Source organism: Dreissena polymorpha, chromosome 7 (genome assembly GCF_020536995.1).
Source record: "Dreissena polymorpha isolate Duluth1 chromosome 7, UMN_Dpol_1.0, whole genome shotgun sequence".
NCBI lineage: Eukaryota > Metazoa > Mollusca > Bivalvia > Myida > Dreissenidae > Dreissena > Dreissena polymorpha.
Window position 1 is genome coordinate 105,397,268 of NC_068361.1, and position 20,962 is coordinate 105,418,229.

A 20,962-nucleotide genomic window follows, 5' to 3' on the forward strand; every position below is an offset into this window, starting at 1 on the left:
GGCGAAGTTATTATCGCGAGTTACAGCTCGCAATAATAACTCCGCCTTTTCAGCCCTACGCATGCGCAGTCATAGCAAAAAGCTCACATTCTAAACTCCGCCTTTTAAGCCGCACACATGCGCAGAGTGCTAGCATCCCTAACAATCCCATATACTGTGAAACCATTTATTTTCGACAGCACAAAATTTCGCCATTTTTATAAAAATGACGATTTCGTCAGCACTTAAATTCGCCGATTTCTGATTTTGAATTTTAAAAAATGCGTCAGTCAATATCCGATTTGTGTGTAATACATATTCGCGATCAATCGCAGTTGCGAAAAATCGTGGTACGAATGCGGGAACACACTTGAGAATCACTGCAGGATATGGGGCCTGTTTGTCACATGCCAATTAACTAGTCTTTTGTTATCAAGGGACAGTAATGGACCCTCTTAATGTATGCCATTAACACGTTCATTGTTATGATTAGCGGACAAGTGGGATCGAATAACCGTTAACGAGTGTTTGTAACAACGAAGCCAATTGCCAATTGGTTATGTGTTCTAGTTGGTATGATTTTTATTAAAATGCTGTCAATACCGTTTTAAAACTGTTTGTGTTATACGAAAGAGGTTCCAGTTTGTTAAGTGTTTTTTTTTTCAAATAAAATGCTTTTTTTCTGATATCAACATTAAAATTAGAAACTCTATGTGTGTGTTTGTTCTTAAAAAGTAAACTACCGGTATATAAATCAATAATGTCAATAATTTAAAAATAAATAAATTGATACATATAAAATAGTAATAAGTGTGGTTAAACGCAAACAATCAAACAGCAATTAAAATATTCATTATTAATTTGTGATAAATACGCATGTTGATCACACATCGTCATCTTTTTATTTGGTTTATTGTCTTTCATCGGCATTCGCTGCGTGATGGCTAGTATGCAATACCCCTGAAAAACACAATGCACCTAATGGGTAATAATATAATAAACAATTAGCGCTAATTCATTACCATTCTACATAAACGAAGTCAACGCATTCGATACAGCTGTAATGCACACGCGTTTTAAAGAAGTGTCACGTGTCAGTTAAGTACCTTGTGTAATCTACATCCCTTTGTGTCAAAACCGGATTAATCTTGATTACGAAACAGCAGTGAATGTGTGCATGGATTATGTTGGAATTTAATGCCTCATGTCTACGGTATAGTTTTAAAATATTGTTCAATTTGGTATTTGTTTTTGTTTAAACATAGAGCATGATTGTTCGTTAGGATCTTAAATTCGCCGATCGGTCGACTGACGAAATTTATGAAAATTAATGCCTGACGATTAATAATGGTTTCACAGTAATCCGTTTTCAACCCAAAAAAGCCCTATAAGGGATTATTAGGGATTAATCCCTAAACAAAACGGATTGTTAGAGATTAATCCCCAAAAATATTCATCCCTAAGCAACCCCTTATTTGCGGAACAAAATCCCTAACCCCACTGTAATTGTTCATGAAATGCAGCATTATAAATAATGTAATTTTTGTTTGTTCAAACCTTTGCCTGCAATTTATTGTGCAATATGTTTTGATAAAAGTAATTAAATATTCTAGTAAGGGTCAACAACATACTGGTATATGTATTGAGTTGTGTGCGTGCATATGTTTGATATGGCACTAAACGTATTACATAAGCGAATATTCAGGTTATTTATAACAATACATATCAAATACTAGAAACTAGCTAATATGAAAGTTGGAATAAAGTTTTATTTATTTTCTCAAAGCCAAACACTTAACTCCTTTAATTGTTCACAAATACATTTAGCCCGTTTAATTGTTTAAAGATATGTGTACTTGTTGTAGTTAGTCATTCAATATCTCAACTTGATACATGAAATGAGTTAGCTAACATGTTCACGCACAATTATCAAATTTCAAGTATGAAGCGGTGTTATCTTCAACAATTGTCACTTTATTCAGCATGTTATATATCGTTATTTTTATTCATATAGTGTTGATTTGCATATGAAATATCTTTCAATAGTGTTGATTAGATATTAGAAAAATGTATCATTTAAACTGTTATTTGTATCTTGTATTTCCTTTATCGTCCATTTTCTTAACAAGCCGCTTTATTAAACATGCAAATCGTTTACCTGTTAAATCTAAATTCTGTACTGCAATTGTAGTACTGAAGTGCGCACACGAGAAATAGTTTACGGCAATAACGTTAAAATATAAGCTTTGATTGAAATTAAGTCGGTGATAAGCATGTTCTTGTTTGTGTTTACAAAATCCAACTTATGTTGTCTGAGATGAGTAAGTGATTTCATGTTAATTTTCTTGTTTTGTATTCATGTGACTCTTTTAAAGGGTTACATCATACATTTGAGAAAACGAACTATTTGTCCTTTCACGATAAAGTTATTAAGGCTATATCAAGGATTCAAGTGAAATCGTATGCCGTACACAAAAATCAAAAAAAAGAAATGTCCTTGTTGGATTTCGAATGAGAACGATACTAATATACAATTATAACATGAATACACATTCGCAAACAAAAATGTAAGCTAGCGTGTGGAAACCATTTGAGCGCCATCAAGAAGGGGTCACAAGTTCAATCACCCGCTAAACCATAACCTAATAACTCGTCTTTCAATGTGCAATGAGACATTAAACAGATAATATCTTAGAAATTTCACGCCTGGCACTAAAAAGGCGCAGGGCCCTATCGTCTCTGGAGTCGAGCGTATCTGGTTATCAGGCAATATCCCCTGTTATCTTACTTAAAGCTCTTGTAGATCGATTGCCTAATGTGATATTTCATGTGCACTTGTCATAAATATACTGCACACAAGTTTGTATGAGTCATTCATAAGAAATGTGAATGCTTTTATGTATGTCGTTAAATCGTTCCAAAGAATTAGAAAATCATGAAAACGAGAAAACGTAATCTTTGGAACGACTTAGTATATCTTGGTAACGACAAGGATAACTCGTGGGAACAACCTAGTAACTCGTAGGAACGACAAGGCTTACTCTTTAGAAAAACTTTGTTAATCGTGGACTCATAATCAACATTTCAATTCAAACAACGTTTGAAAACAAAATATCGGATTAATGTCGTCTGATGTTTTTATCACTTGTATCATACATCTTTAAACACGCATACAAAAACAAAATGTTAATTGGTTAGTTATGTATTTACACAAATAATTATATGTTTCCACGCGTAAAAAAGTAGTCCACGAGTAAATAAGTTATTAAAAATGAGTAAGCCATGTCTTTGTCAACGAGTTACAGTTTTGTACCAATATCTTTCTTACACTTATAATTCATATTGTATGTGCAGTTGTTCTTGAAATAAATTTGATTTGTTTTATATATTTCTTACTCGTCACCCCGAATTACTAGCTAACTCGTCCCTATTCGTAAGTTATCTTAAAATCGGGAATTTGAAACTAATTCTTGCGAACGTGTGTGTAAGTCTTGAGATGGACTTGTTATTGGGGTGCACAACTTCACATACGGCTTAAGGTTACAATATACTAAATCTTTTTGAAGTGCAATACTCTCTCAAAACATTAACATCACTTATAAAAAGACACAATTCTCTGTAGGGGCACTTGCCATGACTTTATTTTAGAATGTTTCTTTGTGCATGTGGTAGGGAAAACATTGATGTTTAACAGAAATTCACTCTTTTGCTTGAAGGTTGGAGACTACATGAGACTTTGACAGATGGCGGGAAACACTCATCCACTGGTACTAAGCCGTTAAATAGATGGCCGTAAAACAGTGACCGCTGATTCGCGTCGAGTTCTTTCTTGCAAAACGCATGACCTATCTTTTTTATTGTTTAAATCATTGCGGCTTGGAATGCTCTTTAAGAAACGGTATGGTTATGGGGGTCTCTATGCGCAAAAGTTTGACTTTATTTTTTGTTGCAGATATTGCTTTTACATTGAATTTGTGTAGGAAATCTTTTGATATATTGTTACCTTAATATATGTATAACGTTCTGCTCTCTAGCAGCAATAATTAATGAGCTACGGGCGATAACTATTTAATAAATGTATTTGTTTACACAATGGGGTCACAACTACGTTGCATAATACATATACGAGCCAATTATCATGCTCGTTATTATTTCACGTACCATGGTCGAAACATTTTTTTTTTCCAATATAAAAAGAGCCATAATTCAAGTTCCGTAAAAATCTTGTGAACCAAATATGGAGGTGAGCATAGTCACATGCTGGATAATATGTTTGCTGCATTACATCTCTCTGGCAGCAATAGTCTTTACGGTGACTCCGGAGATGGACGAAGTGTTAGGTTTGGTCACTTATGTGTTTTGGTGGTTTCTAGCCTCTCATATTTTGACATACGTTTTCGTGCTGAAGAACAACAACATGAGAGTTTGTTTTATTAAGGTTAATATTTTTCAGTTACAACGTTTCGAATTAATCTAAATGTGTTCATAAACATTATAATGCAATTGTTTTTTTTTACTGTGTGTATTGCTATTGTGGATTGTTGCATGGTCATTGTCAAAATTGACATCAAATATTGCATATTTTATTTGGAACAAAAAAGGACTTTATTTGCACATGCGCAACCTTAAACAATATCGATAATTAAGATTACCCTTATGCAAGAATTTCAACAACCGGGTATTTAAACATTATGTACTGCCGAGGTGAAGTTCTAGTTATTGACATCTTAAAGGGGCCTTTTCACAGATTTTGGCATTTTTTAACTTATTCATTAAATGCTTTATATCGATAAATGTAAACATTGGATCGTAAAAGCTCACGTAAAAAAACAAGAATAAAATTAAAAAAAGGAAAAGAACATTAATCGGACCAGGTTTCGAACCAGTGACCCCTGGAGTCCTGCCAGAGTCCTGAAGTAAAAACGCTTTAGCCTACTGAGCTATTCCGCCGATTACACGTAAATGATGTATTTTATACCTTATATAAGCAATCTTCGTAGTTTCACAAAATTTAACGACAAAAACAGAACTCTCCAAATTATTCAATCGTTTCGCGTTGCAACGCTTTATAATTTTTAGGTTTTAAAATCGTCAAAAGATGCATATAATGGCTATATTAGACCATGGTAAATGTTCAGTATTACTGTTTCCTCACAAATATCATAACTAAAACGAAAATTTGCGAATCTGAAACAACTTTTTTCAATTTTGTCAATTTACCAAAGCGTGAAAAGATCCCTTTAAAGGGTAGTTCTTCTTGAATGCTCTGAGCTTTTATGAGTACACTGTACATACGTCCCAGCGACCCGAAGAGTCAATAGCTGTGAGTTGTATTATTGCAACTACCTTAAAGGGCTGTATTTTATGTAATGATTGCTCTAGTGGCCATACAGGGGTAGCCATGGGAAAATGTAAGAAAAATGAGCCGCGGCATAGTGGATATAGTGAGAGGTAACGGGTCCAATAATATAATAATCCCTTACTTTAAAGTTAAACAGTTTTCTAAAATTTAAAGGTTTATATCATGTGTCTACTGTTACATTCGTGCGGTATTTAAAGCTATCCATACTGCAAAGGCGTATAATCTGTTGCAAATTACTATAAACCTGGGAATATTGCAAAAAAGATGATGATAAACAATTAACGGATTGACATTTGATTTATAACCATTTTACCGTAAATCAATGTTTTATAATACATCTTCGTCAAATAATTGTTATATCCTTGAATTCAAGACCTTCGTTATTTCGCAAATATTCAAATGATTCTAGTGCATTTGGAGGGTGTCTGAAAAATTAGAGTGTCTGAAAACTTAGAGTAATTACGGTAATTCTAATTGAATGCTTTGAGCTTTTATGAGTACATACGTACAGCTCATCATTCTTCTAGATACCGGTTTTTTATGTTAAAAAATGAATCACATATGTCTGTAAAATCGAGTTTAATCCACCCAATATCATTATTAAGCGAGCACATCATATCACAAAAGTTGTTTTAATTTGCGCGTCAGTTTTACGATCTCATCTGTTTGTGTGTATTTATGCATCAAAATGGTTTATATTGTTAATGTTAATGATTAAAGTGCCGCCTAGATTCCAGGGGGCAGGTGTACATGAAAAAAGCTGTTATCAGTTGCAACTACAACTGTTTAAGGAAAAGCACTGGTACTGGCCCAGTTGGGAAAAATAAGATTCAAAAACATTGGAAACATTCGCGTGGTGAAATCTCCAAATAGGGAAGTTTTGGTATATTTAATTGCTTTGTAATTAATTACACAAACGCATTAAAATATTCTTTCACGTGTCTTTTGGGGTGAAATGTTCTGTTCCAAATCTCATTAAGGACGGACACTTTTCATCAGAGACTTTTAATTGGTCAATAAACAGAGATCCTGACAGATGCACATCTAGGACTATGTTTGACACTTACTAAGGTTGACGATGGCCAACAGTTAAACGTTATTCTACAAACCATTCTTTGACAACTAACGGCAACAGAGGCTTATGTTGTTGTTTAATTATTTGTAGTTCTGATTATTGTGACTTATTTTATAAAAGGGGCCTTTTCACAGATTTTGGCATTTTTTTTAACTTATTCATTAAATGCTTTATATTGATAAATGTAAACATTGGATCATAAAAGCTCCAGTAAAAAATCAAGAAAAAAATTAAAAAAAGGAAAAGAACATATCCCGGAGCAGGTTTCGAACCAGTGACCCCTGGAGTCCTGCCAGAGTCCTGAAGTAAAAACGCCTAAGCCTACTGAGCTATTCCGCCGAGTACACATTCTTAACGTATTTTATACCTTATATAAGCAATCTTCGTAGTTTCACAAAATTTAACGACAAAAACAGAACTCTCCAAATTATTCAATCGTTTCGCGTTGCAACGCTTTATAATTTTTAGGTTTTAAAATCGTCAAAAGATGCATATAACGGCTATATTAGAGCATGGTTAATGTTCAGTATTACTGTTTCCTCCCAAATATCATAACTAAAACGAAAACTTACGAATCTGAAACAACTTTTTTCAATTGTGTCAATTTACCAAAGCGTGAAAAGATCCCTTTAACAGAAACACACACTTATTTAAAGTTCATCAAAAAAAATGCTGGTAAAATAAAAATGGAAATGGCCTGCTTGATTCAAAATGCAGTTGTATTTAATATGAATTAATCATTCAAGGTGCTGGTGGATATACACAACTTATCACTTTTATTTATTTACTTGTTGATAATACAAATATGTTAACACACTGAAACAACTTTCCTTCTTTATTGGATATATGGATGGAAATTAGGATATGTTTAGTTTTTCTCTGACTGAGAAAGTGCCTCTTTCCGGTCCTTTATAGGGGAAGAAAAAATTTTCTGCATAGGGTTCTGACATGCACCTTAAAGTCGTCTTAGAGAGCTTTTTGGAACCATTTTACCGTAGCAATATAATTGTAATTTTGGCATCAGGGTTGTCATTTAGATTCTGTATAGAAGGTTCATTTTGGACTTGAGACGTAAATCTTTTAGATTTTGTGGAAGTGTAGACACATATTTTTCCATTATTAAATCTAGATATGATTGTGAAAATGATAGTTGCAAGGGAGTGCATACAACTCAGGAAAATAAATGTTTTGGTAACACTGTGTATGACTCGAGGTGAAGTTAATTACGAATTATGCAAATGTTTGCAGATATCGTTAAGATTTACACTTACATTTTAAATGCGCTCTGGGAAACAGGGCTTAATGCATTTGTTTACAATGTCTTCCCAGTTTAGCCTGTGCAGTCCAAACGTTTTGCCTGAACTGGGTTTTTATAAGAGAGACTTCCTTTAGATGAAAAATTGTCTGAACTGATTGGCTAATCTGACCTGCTTTCCTCGAGCTCAGCCCCTATTTTTGTTTTGGTCATTAATGGAGATAGAGAACATACATCCATCTATTAAACAGAGCACTGCGAGTACTGTTGACACTGAAATGGAGTGTGAAAAATACAACCGCATTTGACACAGTATCCCAAAACTTTTGCAAGAAACGGTGAAGAAATACCCCCAAAAGATCTGTTTCACTTTTGAGGACAAGAAATGGACTTTTCAGGTAGATGTATCTTGAATGATGATGTTGAATTGATAACCCTGAAGATACATTACTTACGCAGATTTAAATGTACCAGTAGTTTTTTGCTAGGACTTATTCATACATCCGAGCTAAAAACATATAGGCTAAGCCCGAGCCCGAGGCTATAAAAAATTCCACTCGGTCTTTGATTTTAAGCCCTGTTCATAGTGTGATTGGCTTTTAAATAACAATATTGCTAATAATCATTAACTTTCCAAATCCTTAAATTTGGAGGTAACACAACTGCGCGCTATACACTACAAAATACGTTTCTCCAACACAGTCTTCTACTAAAGTCTTCTGGGCGCTGTTTCAAACAATCGATACTACACAGTTCTTGCAGATGATATGTCAGCCAGGTAGTTCTCTCATAGCTAAGTTTTGTATGCAGATTAATGGCTTACTAGCAGTTCCTATTTATAAATGTCATTAAAACAAATAATTGTAATTTAGAGAATTGATGGAGATGTAAAGTGCGGCTATTTTGCCACTTGTGTTAGTGTGGATGATTGAAAACTGGGAAATTTCAATACTTTATAAATAGATTGTAACATTATGCACTAAAGAGGTACTGAATATGAAGCTTATTGTTTGTTACTGCATATTTTCTTACACCCTTTACCACTATTCTAAGATACGTAGTTTTACACATTTGTAGTCCCTTAGAAAGTTAAATATAATTAAAAACCTTTCTTACTGTATTCAAGTTTTAAAGGCTTCATTTCCAGCCCTAAGATACTGATGAGCGGCAAACAGCATATTACCTGAACAGGCTGCGAGTTACTTGCAGGCTGTTCTGGTTTTATGTTGTTTGCACATAGCCATTTTCACTTTGCTTCTAAGAGGGAAAGGGTTGGTTTAAACACTATTTATTTAGTTCAAAAGAAAGTACATATAAGCAATACAATACAAACATACATATTATTTTCGAACAATACACAAGGCAGGAAGAAATTGCAGTATTGCTTAATAAAAAGGCTGTCGGATACAATTTGACAGAATTGAGAAAAAAGCTCGAGGCTTATGCTATGTCTCTCTTCTGTCTGTTAGAAGCTCTGCTGATATGGTGTAAACAACCAAACGTGTAACTACAACTTATAAAAATTACAAAATTATGAAACGTATAGTTCAGTTATTGGTATTTGAATACCGTTTAGAAATGGAGAAAATATATATGTGGTAATACAAATCATATAACAGGGTAGTATATATACCAAAAAATGTAATACGTTGAGAAGGAAATGGAAGGAAGTGTAATAGTAGAGTTCGAATAAGAGAAGTTGCGATAAGAAAGGAAGTAGTCGCGGGACGGGGCATCGTTAGCAGAAATGGTTTGCTCCTGAGATGGAGAAGGATTAGAATCTATGACTATCTCGGATGAAAAACTGAACATGTTTGAAAATTAGTGAATTTACTTCGTATGCTCCGTCTTTAACACCAAAAAGAAGTAGTTGCATAGTTATTGGTTGAAAACTGGACAGATTGTCAAAAAGGATAACTCTTTTTGCAGTATAAATGGGACAATTGAAGAAGAAATGGTATGTATCTTCAATCTCACCACATTGACAATATGGACTTTGTACAATATTTTTTGTGTACAAATGTTCAATTAAGCTGCTACAATGCATTCGTAAACGTGCATGTAGAATATTAGACTGCCGCTCTCCATTGTAGTAATGCTGGGGAATTATTTTTGTGTCTTTGTTTAGATTTGCTTTGAAAGCTGAGAGAGTAGGAGCTGTTCTTACAGATTCAGGTAAATTGTTCCATAAGTTTATAGTTGATGGTAGGAAAGATCGTGAAAAAAGTTGTGATTTACATTGAATGCTGCGAATATTGTTAGAATTGCGAAGTGAATAAGCCGAACTGTCTCCAACGCTAGAGGGGATCAGAGTACACAAATAGGAGGGTGATATAGAATTATACATTTTATAGAAATTGGTGAGTTTATGTTTTGTTCTCCTATTTTTTAATGGTTCAAGAGCCGTTTCATTATATAGATTCTGCAGAGATGCTAAACGTGTTCCTCCGCTAATTATTCTTGCCGCTTCCTGTTGAATCTTTTCAAGTTCAATTTCATCTTGTGTAGTAATGTTGTCCCAGACTACATCAGCATATTCGAGAATTGGTCTGATAAATGTTGTGTATATCAATAGAAGGGACTTTCTATCGAGCGTAAACTTGAACGTTCGCATTAAATTAATTCTCTGCCATGCTTTCTTCTTGATTGATTCAATATGCTCGTGCCAGGAACATGAATCAGAAAATAGTAAGCCGATATGTTTATGAGACGAAACCTCAGTGATTTGGCAGTCGTTGAGAAAAAGAGGGGGATGGATTGGGCGGTTGACTTTTCTAGACATTACTAAGGATTCGGTTTTGGATGGATTGAAGGTAACCAACCACTTATCAGCCCAATAATGGATTTTTGCAAGATCAGAGTTAAGATGGTTAGCTGCAACAATCGGGTTGTCGAAGATTATATATAACGCAGTATCGTCTGCAAATAGGCGAATTGGACAGTGTATATCTCGTACAATATCGTTGATGTATATAAGAAAGAGGAGGGGCCCTAATATAACCCTTGAGGAACACCAGCATTTATGGGTAATGGGTCAGATTGGCAGCCGGAAATTACAACACACTGGATCCTCTCCTGTAGGTAGTCTTTTAACCAAGATAGAAGATACCCAGAGATACCACATAGTCGGAGCTTGTGAATTCGTGCCATACTCTATCAAATGCCTTAGAAATGTCACAAAATACGGCTCTAACCTCTTTACCTTCGTCGACAGCTTTAATAAAGGTATGATATACCGAGACTAATTGGTTGACAGTGGAATCTTTTGGTATGAAACCTGATTGAAATGGGCTTATAAAATCGATAGCCCTTAAATGGTTAAAAATGTATTTGTGGAGAATTCTCTCAAGACATTTACTTAACACGCTTAAAAGTGAGATCGGTCTATAATTGCCAACATCCTGAGGATCAGACTTTTTGTGAAGTGCACAAACAATTGCTTCTTTCCAACTCCGAGGGACTCTACCAGTACTGATGGAACAATTGAAAAGATTTTGTAGTGGACCTGCAATCTCAGATGCAATTTGCTTTAAAACTTGACTATTAATTTTGTCTGGTCCTGATGCCTTTCCCGTTTTCATTACTTTTATGGAATCTAAAACATCTTGACGGGAAATGATGAGATCTTGAAAGACTGGGCAATCTGGCTCGTGGGAATGTAAGTTGTGCATGTGCGTACTGGGTATAGTTAAAGTCGATTGAGATTGGAAAAAGGAATTTAGGATATTTGCTTTGTCAAGAGGTGACTCATATATTGTACCATTGTGAATTAAGGGAGGCAACTCGTTATGTGAGGTGTTTTTATTCGTGAATCTTTTAATTATCTTCCAGAAGTCGGATGAGGAGTGTTGATTTTCACGTATTTGTTTAGCAAGATTATCAAAGTGAACTTTTTTGCTGATTTTACAAGATAATTGACCATATTACGTTGTTGGCGATAAATGTGCCAATGATGATCTGAATTGGTAGCCTTGGCCTTTTTGTATGCTCTTTTGCGGCGTCGGATTTCTTTTCGAATATTATTATGTAGCCATGGAGGATCAGCTGTTCTTATAGTAACTGTTTTGGATGGGATAGTAGCTTCGCAGTAACAGATAAGTTGACGTGTGAAATTTGAGGTATATATGTCAATGTTATTATCGCAGCAGTTGTTCCAATCAAAGTTCTGCACAAGTTGTCTTAGTTTAGTGTAGTCCCCATCTTTGTATTTCCATATTTTACGTTTAAAATTTGACCCAACTTTTCTGTCGAAGTTTATGACGCAGTAGACTGGACAATGAAACCGAACTTGTTGGTCAAGAAAAGGTTCTCCGACGCCACTTTTTAGCACTGTCAATTATGATGTTAACATAAAAAGGTCAAGAAGAGAATTCGAGGTTTCAGTAAAATGCGTAGGTTCCTTAATAGCCTGTGTGAGATTGTACTGTAAAAGAAGGGAGCCTATTTTGATCCTACACTGTGGTTTATTCATGTCGAGGTTGAAATCACCTGTTATAACAATGTTTTCAATACCTGTGTCAACGGCTAGTGAGATCGAATCGTTTATGCATTCTAGTATATAAGGACAAGAGTTAGGTGGTCTAAAGAAAGATCCAAATAAAAGACGCCTTCCCTTGATACGTAATTCAACCCAAAGACATTCTAGATCGTCTATTTGTAGGTCAGGTCGCTCAATGGCAAAGAGATCAGATTTTATGTACACTAGAATGCCTCCATGGGGATCGTTACGTCTGTCGCGTCTAAACGGCGTATGATAGAAAGGGAAAAGTAAGTCGGCAGTGTCAACTGTTGAGCTGAGCCAAGTTTCAGTAAAAACTATTATGTCAAAATTATTAAGGTCGGAATATAAAATATCTTTCTTGGCGAGGAAGCTCTGAACGTTGTATTGAACAATTTTAAGATTATGCGCAAATGCATCAGATATGGAAGATGAAAAAGATGTACCCGTAGATGAGGAAAACATATCAAAGGAGTCGTCGGGTCCAGGATTTTGGTGGACATCGCCTCGAGGGAAAGGGTTGAGACTCTTGTGTTTTATTGAAGGGCATGAAAGATATGATTTAAAAATATGAGATGCGAAATTGTTTATGCCGGTTTAATAAAGTTAATTGTTATCGTCAGTTTCAATATACATGTAAGAAGCACATACATTATTTTATGTCTACGTTTGTTTTGTTTGATTGTTTCAATAGGTTACATTGTAGACATATTTGAGTCGTATATTCTATGATAAAATCCTAATGAGATTGTTTAAATATTTATGCACCCAAAATGCACATGTTTATATTACTATATTTGTATTATCGTATTGATACTGTATTTGAGTTGTGTTTTGAGTTTGGTGAGTCACATCAAATATCTTAAATAAACAATTAATCGATCTCTGGTAGCATGTAGGGTTGCAACACAATTCCAAGATATTGTATTGTATTGTGATAATGTGTATGAGTTTTCAATTGAATATTGCCATACATGTTAAACATATTTCGCATTATAATTATCCATTTAAAAACATCAACATGTGCATGTAGTCATTCATTGACTGTTGCGTAAGACAAGCTTAAACTAGCTTAAACTAGCAGCATTTACAAAAGCTGATTTTTTTACAAATACCTATATATTTTTATCAATAAATTTATATCATGTTAGTTTTTTTTCTTTACCGTTCAAACTGCAGATATACCAAATATCATGCATCGCATGTTTTCTGTAATTTTTAAATCTTCCATGTGTATCACATTTGTCTGGTACAAGTTTAAAAATTAGTTTATGGTATTCTTACATTTGGGAAACAAGATATCATTTTGTATTGACAATTTTGATTTGAATAAGCAATGCTATGATTAGTTTTTCCGATTGTTATGATATAATAATGGTGATATATTTAATGCTAAATAATACATGTACTTGTCCAATGAAATTGATTACATGACTTGAAATATCGTAGCTGAGCATTTATTTTACAATGTATTGCGTATACTTACTTAACATGTTTAAATTATGAACCGTATTGTATTTATTAGGAATCACAGAATGAAATTTAAAACTTGATAGATTTGTTTCTTCATTTTCTGTTTTATCAATATCAAAATACTTTTCAACATTATAATATATTAATAGCGTTAGTAAATTTACTCGATAGAAAAACATTGTATGTTAATTGCATCTATGCATACAAAGATGTGTTTGTAAATACACTGACGGTTGACATCCAATGTACGTTCTCAAGTAAAACTGCATTTGCTTCGTCACGGAAACGTGCACGTTGTTAGTAATTTGACAACGAGAGTTCCTTACCATGATGTGTCTATGGACACCTCTTCAAAACACTATATGTATTTCTAACAAGACCGGTCAGATAGACATCCTTAATAGTGTTGGAACATGGCTATCTGAAATCACTTTAAGCGTTAAACTCACCAATAATACACACCATCAAATCGTTTGTACGCAATCAAGTTACCTTAAATTGAACTAACAAAATAGTATATATTTCATGTTATTTATAGAAAATTATTATTGCGATACAGTCGAATGGAATCAACGCAAAAAATTGCTTCTTCCACAAAAATAAAAATGTGTCGCGGACACTATTGGCAACGTTTATGTGTTTTCGGATAACATTTACCAAATCAGCTCCGCGGGACAGTACATAAGATCTCTGTTGTCAAGGGAAATAGACCGGGCAAGAGGATTATGTTTTAATAACACTTTTGATCAACTTGCAATTGTTGGTGGGAGCGACAAACCATATATCAAAGTGTAAGAATATATTTAAATGATAGGTTCCTGAAACACATGAGTAGTTTGTATGTTGTTTTGATATGTAACTTGCATATGTATGTTTGATGGTGCTTTTATACCGTTTAAAAAGATTATTGTGTACGAAATATTGTTCAAAATCGTTTGTGTTTATCGGTCAATACAAATGATTTGCAGTGTTTATACATGCGGCTCTAATCACGAGAGGTTTATAGCTGCGGATTTAAGTTCTACATTGATCGATAAACACAGCTAATATGATGTTAAGTTCTAATAAGGGTATATTGTTAAATGTTTAATTGTTATGCAATTGAATTGAGAACAGTAATTTAATAGGCTACGTTCGTGTCTGGGACTGTTTGTTTTGTTTTGTGATAAACTATTGGCCTACTAGTTGGCCTAAAATTTCCTGAAATCTGACATCAGATGGCATTTCTTAGACATGGCTTCCTTTTATGTTATTATGATTGCAAATACATTTTAAAAAATTCTGGAGGGGATGTCACACTCTGGGATGCTTGACGACCCTGAATAAGGTAAAAAGGTCAATGAGTGCATTTTGCTTTAAAAATTGAGGTAACATTGCTAAAATTGTGAACTATCGGATACTATTACTGATTTTACTCCTGAACTGACCTATATTTGATACTCGAAGGGTTATCTCATTTTTTAACTGATTTTGCTTTTAATAAGTAGGTCAAAGGTCATCAAGTGTAGTTTTATAACCAGTCTGGAACGTAAATTGCAGTGTATGTTGAAACCAACCAAAGATCCATGTATTATATATTTGTAAGTTACTTTTCAATGAGAGCTGGATACTTTGATGATGGAAAGAGTAGTTCTCTGTTGTATCTTAAGTGAATGTTCTAACTTAATAAATTTCGTTACATCAATTAAAAGAAAACAATGTTCATTTTTAGACTTTTAATACTTATTGCGTTTTATAATATAACTACTTTTTATAATAAGAACCAAAATTATTTCTGCATTATCAATACAATTACGAGACCTTAAACAAAGTATAGCTACAAGTAACTATGTGTGATCTAATTTACAGTCTTAATATATATATATATATATTATTTTATATGCATATTATGCTGAATACTATTTCAAATAAAAGATTTCAGCTCTAATAGTATACTCTAAAGAAGTTCTTAATACTGTACGTTCTATAATGTCATATTAATGCAAGGTAAGTTACGTTTACTTCACCAAATTAGTATTAATTGTAATAGATATGAATAATGTAAAACATAAATTATTTTATAAAAAAAACAGTGATCAATTTAGTAATATATTTCAAAGTCTTGAAGTACCATTTATTATATAAAACAAATGTTCATCTTACTTCAATGCACTATAATGACCTACTGTATCATCATGCTGAAGATAATGTCGGTCTTGTGTGATAATTTATTTAACATACGTTACATAAATTCACAGTTTTGTCCCAAAACACGAATTACTATAGCTGTATATGTATCTCCTTATCTGTTATCGTTTACAATAATTATCTAGGGTTTAAACAGCCATTCGCTTCACATGCGCATTCAAACAAGCATCCTTGGTCAGATCGATAGCACTTACATCGTGCTGTACTACACTTGGTTTGACAGCCAAATGATACTAACTGGACACATGCTGCATGGACCTTTGGTTTCCTCACCCATACCGGTTTCAATGAATTTTCTTCGAGTTTCCATGCGCCAGTATCAAGAGGATCATCAGGTTATCTGTGGCATTTAGCCATATCTTTGCCTGATAATTTGCCCTTTTAATGTGAAGTTCAAACGCATCATTTGTAAGGGTTAAGAAATCCAAACTCTTCCTTGCTTTCAAAAATAAGCGATACCTACATGTGTCAATGCTTGGTGGGTGGTCCTGACAGCAGCCATACAGCACACACAGAAATTAAGAAACTGCTAGATCATCACCATCTCTACCATCACCCTCCAATGTATTAGGTTGTGCGATATACTTCACCCAGGCGGTTTTCTGACTTATTCCATTTAGAGCAGACGTGGTGTCGCATCCTGTCAATGCGTGAAACCCCAACATGTTAATTCTGACATTGCCACCTAGCTTTTCTGATATTGTGTGCACAGGATAACATTTTCCTTCTTTGCCTGTACCAGATATCATATATACCTCGGCGTCAGCTCCAAGGTGGTATATTAACAAGAGCAGAACATCAGTGTCTCTATAATATACTTCTAAACGCATGTAGCCTCTATCAAAAGCGTCCCTTGAGTGCAATATCCTCCGCGTATCTGCCCCCTCATGATTTACACATTGGTTTGTCGCATCAAAAGTACTCGACTTTGAATCAACATCACCTGGAAATCCACCTCCTACAACTGTAGTTGATCCTGTTGAAGATTTTCTGATTGTTTTAGTAATTCGTTTGAAAGAAATTCAGCCAAGTCTGCTTTATTGTCATCGTGTGTGATATACTGTTCCCATATTTGCGGAAGAGGAACGTTTGGCTTCTTATGAGCTTCTCATAGGTTGACGCTTTCCTTTCCTCTTAACTCTCGTTGCTTCTTTGATATATTTACTTTGATATATAAATATCGATCAAAAGTCACATCAACTCGGGTAGTGTTTGCGCTGAAATTCCTTAAAACAGATGTTACAAAAACAGTTTCATATTGTCCACATTTTTGACAGTCCTTAGGCTTACCTAATCTCTGTATTAGCGCGTGTCCATCAATTATTGCACATGTTGCATCAGTCGTTGTCGGCAACTAGAGGCGTCACTATATCATTATCCTTTGTAAGCACTTGGAGTTTGTTCGATTGCTGGGTTAAATGCATTTTCCCACTAGCCTTTCCAAATGACAATGGCACATCAGAAAGTTCATGTTCTAGTACATATGCTGTTTCTCAGCTCTCCCTGAATTAGCTGCGTTGAAAAGTCTCTACATTAGCTTTCTGTTAGCCTTTACAATCTTTGTCACTTTCATCTTTTCACTGACTGTCTCTTTATAGAGATATGCAGATGTTTTGGACTGTACCTTTTGAATACGAGCATAACATTAAACACTCTGCTCTTTCAGCTTTTTCTCTGCAAATTCCTTGAGTAATGTTTTACATGGACTTTCTCAGGTTAATAAATCATCTGTGATATCATAAGTTGCAACGTCCTTAGATGCTATTGAGAACAGTCTGTTCTCCTCTTCATGCACTCCGAATATAGCATATGAATCAAAGAGCTGCATCATTTTCTTGATGCACTCTTCCTAAGAAGAAACTCTTGAACGAAATCCATCTGCTCTATTCTTGAATATTCCAATATCTTCGTCATCATCATTTTAATTGAACAATTTCATTGTACTATTGGAAACCTCAGATCTTACTGACCACGTAATACAAAACCTAATCGTGCCTTGTCCTGGCTTGCTATTCCATTAATACCCCCTGTCGTTTTACACATTCTGTTTTTCCACTCAGAAGCTTAGTCGACAGGTACTCCGTTGAATGCCTTTTCCTTCAGGCTGACTACAAAGTGACCTTCAATAAACTCTTTGAACACTTCAGGTGATGCATATTCTAATGCTTTTATGTCTGCTAGATATACAGGACCCCAACGGGCATAGCTTGTTTGGTCGTACACCATTAGTCACGGTAGGCTTCAATATACAACAGCCAATCGCCTTTTCTTTGGGCTTGAATGAAATTCATAAGGATGTCAACCAAATGCAGGTAGGAATTCCAGATAGAAAAGTTCTTCACTTCACCTTCACTTTGTCGAATTTATCTAGTAATTCACCAAGGATTAGATTAGCAGTATAAGATATATGCAGTTTAAACAGGATGAAGAATGTACACTTTAAACAATGGAATAAGATACTGAAATACACAAATGAGTTTCAGTCTTTTTTAAGCGTACGTTGTACTTCATTTAATTTATAATAGATCCTTTTAATTTTTTTTTTACTTTACAAATATATTTATAGAATTAACAAAAATTAGCAAAAACTATTCCATTGTTCAAAAAATACTTGTTGAACGTAATATTTTATTCTGTTGATTTTCAATGCCAGTTGTCATGTTTATTTTGGCATAAAAGGGCACTAAATGACCTTTTGACCTACATAAGTGAACACTAGAATAGATAAACTTTTAACATTTTCAGACAATATTACTTCCTTAAACTTTTCAATTTTGGTTATAGATGACAATGAGATGTATTTCATCTCCTAAACAACTGAAAACGGTACCCATTGACCTTTGACCTAATTAAAAGGATGTCAGCACCTGAGAAGGTGACATCTCCTCTAGACTTTCAGCAGAGGGTATGTAGATACCAAAAAAAATAAAAAGAAACTACGCCTAAAAAATGCCAACCAACTTTTTTCCTGGCACATTTCTCATATTTTAGGTTAACTATATATAAAATCTATAAACCCAGTGCTCCTTCGTTCCAAATATGACATGTTTTTTAGAGCCAACGAAACCAAACGTTTGAGTTAAGTATTCAACATTAAAATCATGTGCTTTTAAATATCGAGCGATACATCATAAGAATATATCGAAGCAGCGCGTCGGCATTCGATAAAAGTCAAGGTCATAGCGAATAAGTAGCAGATGATCATGATTACGTGTTTTCAACATGGATGTAGCTATTTGTCCACACAAGATTCAGCACAGGCCTTTTGGCATAACTTTGGAACAGTCGGTTATAATCGATTTATAGTGTGATAGTTGTAATACATGAAAACAATTTATTGTTATAATGAAAACAAATGTGTATTCTTATAATTTAGAGTGATTTGTTCGGAGGTAATAAATGTTATTTTGTAGTTTTGTTATAGGTGAAGGATTTGAAATGATAGCTTGTCTTCATCTTCTCATGTTAATGGGGGAAATACGGTTGTATATATATGTATATATGTGCTTCAATATTCAATATTTGTAATAAGTAATTTTGCTTAGATATGCTGTAAGCATACCATAAATTGTTTAGGGATCAACGCTTTATTCATGAGCCAGTTGAATTCTAAATATTTGTCATCACTTTTTATGTTCTCCAATCTATACAGGGGGAACATATTGTTTTTGCCCTGTCTGTTGATTTGTTTGCGTTAAACTTTAACATTTGCCATAACTTTTAAAATATTGAAGACAGCAACTTCTTATTTGGCATGCATGTTTATCTCATGGAGCTGCACATTTTGCGTGGTGAAAGGTCAAGATCATCATTCAAGATCAAAGATCAAATATATAGGGGGGAGACATAGTGTTTCACAAATACATCTTGTTATTAAATGCTGTTAAATTCAAAGTTGTCTGCTAATTGTACACATTACGTTCTTAAGGCATGCTTTAAATATGTAATTGTGTTATGATCACTATTTGAACAGAACGTTAACATTTCAGAATATGCTTTGTTTACATTTGTGTACTCAGTGAAATTTAAGTGTTAACTAAATAAATATGGTTTTACTAATGCATCTTAATTTTCCGAAAGTGATAGCTGATTGTATGGCTTTCTTGCATACATATTTCGTTAATTTTTGTAAATCAACTGTCGATACAAATACATTTCTTTACCAATACATTTTTATTTAAAAACGAACTGTAGCGTTGTATCTATCCTTAGATGATGTGATTTCTGATTGTTAGCATGTGTTAACATGTATATTTGCTACAACGTAAATCACAGCAACCGCTTGATGTTCAAATCGATTATACACTTATATATCGGGAATACGCAAGTTATATCTTTTTTTTGTCGTCCGACAAACTTAGTAATTTCTATGATTACATACACAGTTGAAAACTACAATCTGCATCCTGCGACAACACAAACAGTTATTAAGCTTGATTTATGCCACGTGTTATGTGGATATAGGGCCATATGGATATTTTGCTTGTTATTTTGAACAGTTTTTTTTCGTTATACGAACATATTGGTTGCTATGATTACAGAAATAACTGAAAATCTGGATGATGCGAAATCTAAGTGACCAAAAGTTTTGGGAATATTCACGTTTGGTGAAAATATTATATACATTCTGTGATTATTGGAAAAGTACTTAAGCTAGGTTAATCGAAGTTAATGTGGAAATAGAAGGCCGTATCGAGAATATGCATGTTCTTTCCGTTTTTGTAGATGCTATGATTTCAGAATTCATTGACAACCAAAACCTTGCTCTACCGTTACTATGTGAACTAAGGCTAGGTTGATGTAATATGGAGATCTTGTTCATTAAACGAAAACATTAACCATGTAGGAGACTGTTGTTCGTCTGTAACAAAGCTATTGTTCCATCAATAATGGTAAAATGTGGTGATAGAAGTGTTGGAATTCTTTGAAAAGCATTGATCGTATGTTATTCAGTTGCAAAAATGTAATGTTAACTTAAAAGGGGACATAACATCTGTTATTTCGAAAAAACAATATCAACTTGTTAGTTGTTATAATTGTATATCACATATCGTTACTATAAATAGTAACACAATGACGTCGCGAGCGGGCCGTTATTCGTATCTAGCGGGCCAATATAAATTATATCGGCCC

At 34.1% G+C, this 20,962-nt stretch overlaps 2 protein-coding genes across 2 annotated transcripts in view; both read left to right on the forward strand.

The window, feature by feature from the left end:
• Positions 1-20,962, forward strand: part of LOC127837258 (uncharacterized) — a 405,532-nt gene that overhangs the window by 255,530 nt on the left and 129,040 nt on the right. The gene's annotated exons all lie outside the window — the stretch shown is intronic.
• LOC127837254 (long-chain fatty acid transport protein 4-like) overlaps positions 8,014-20,962 on the forward strand; it is a 456,835-nt gene continuing 443,886 nt past the window's right edge. Inside the window, exon 1 of the mRNA XM_052364179.1 lies at positions 8,014-8,069. The gene's annotated coding sequence lies outside the window, so the exon portion shown is untranslated. The remainder of the gene's footprint in view (positions 8,070-20,962) is intronic.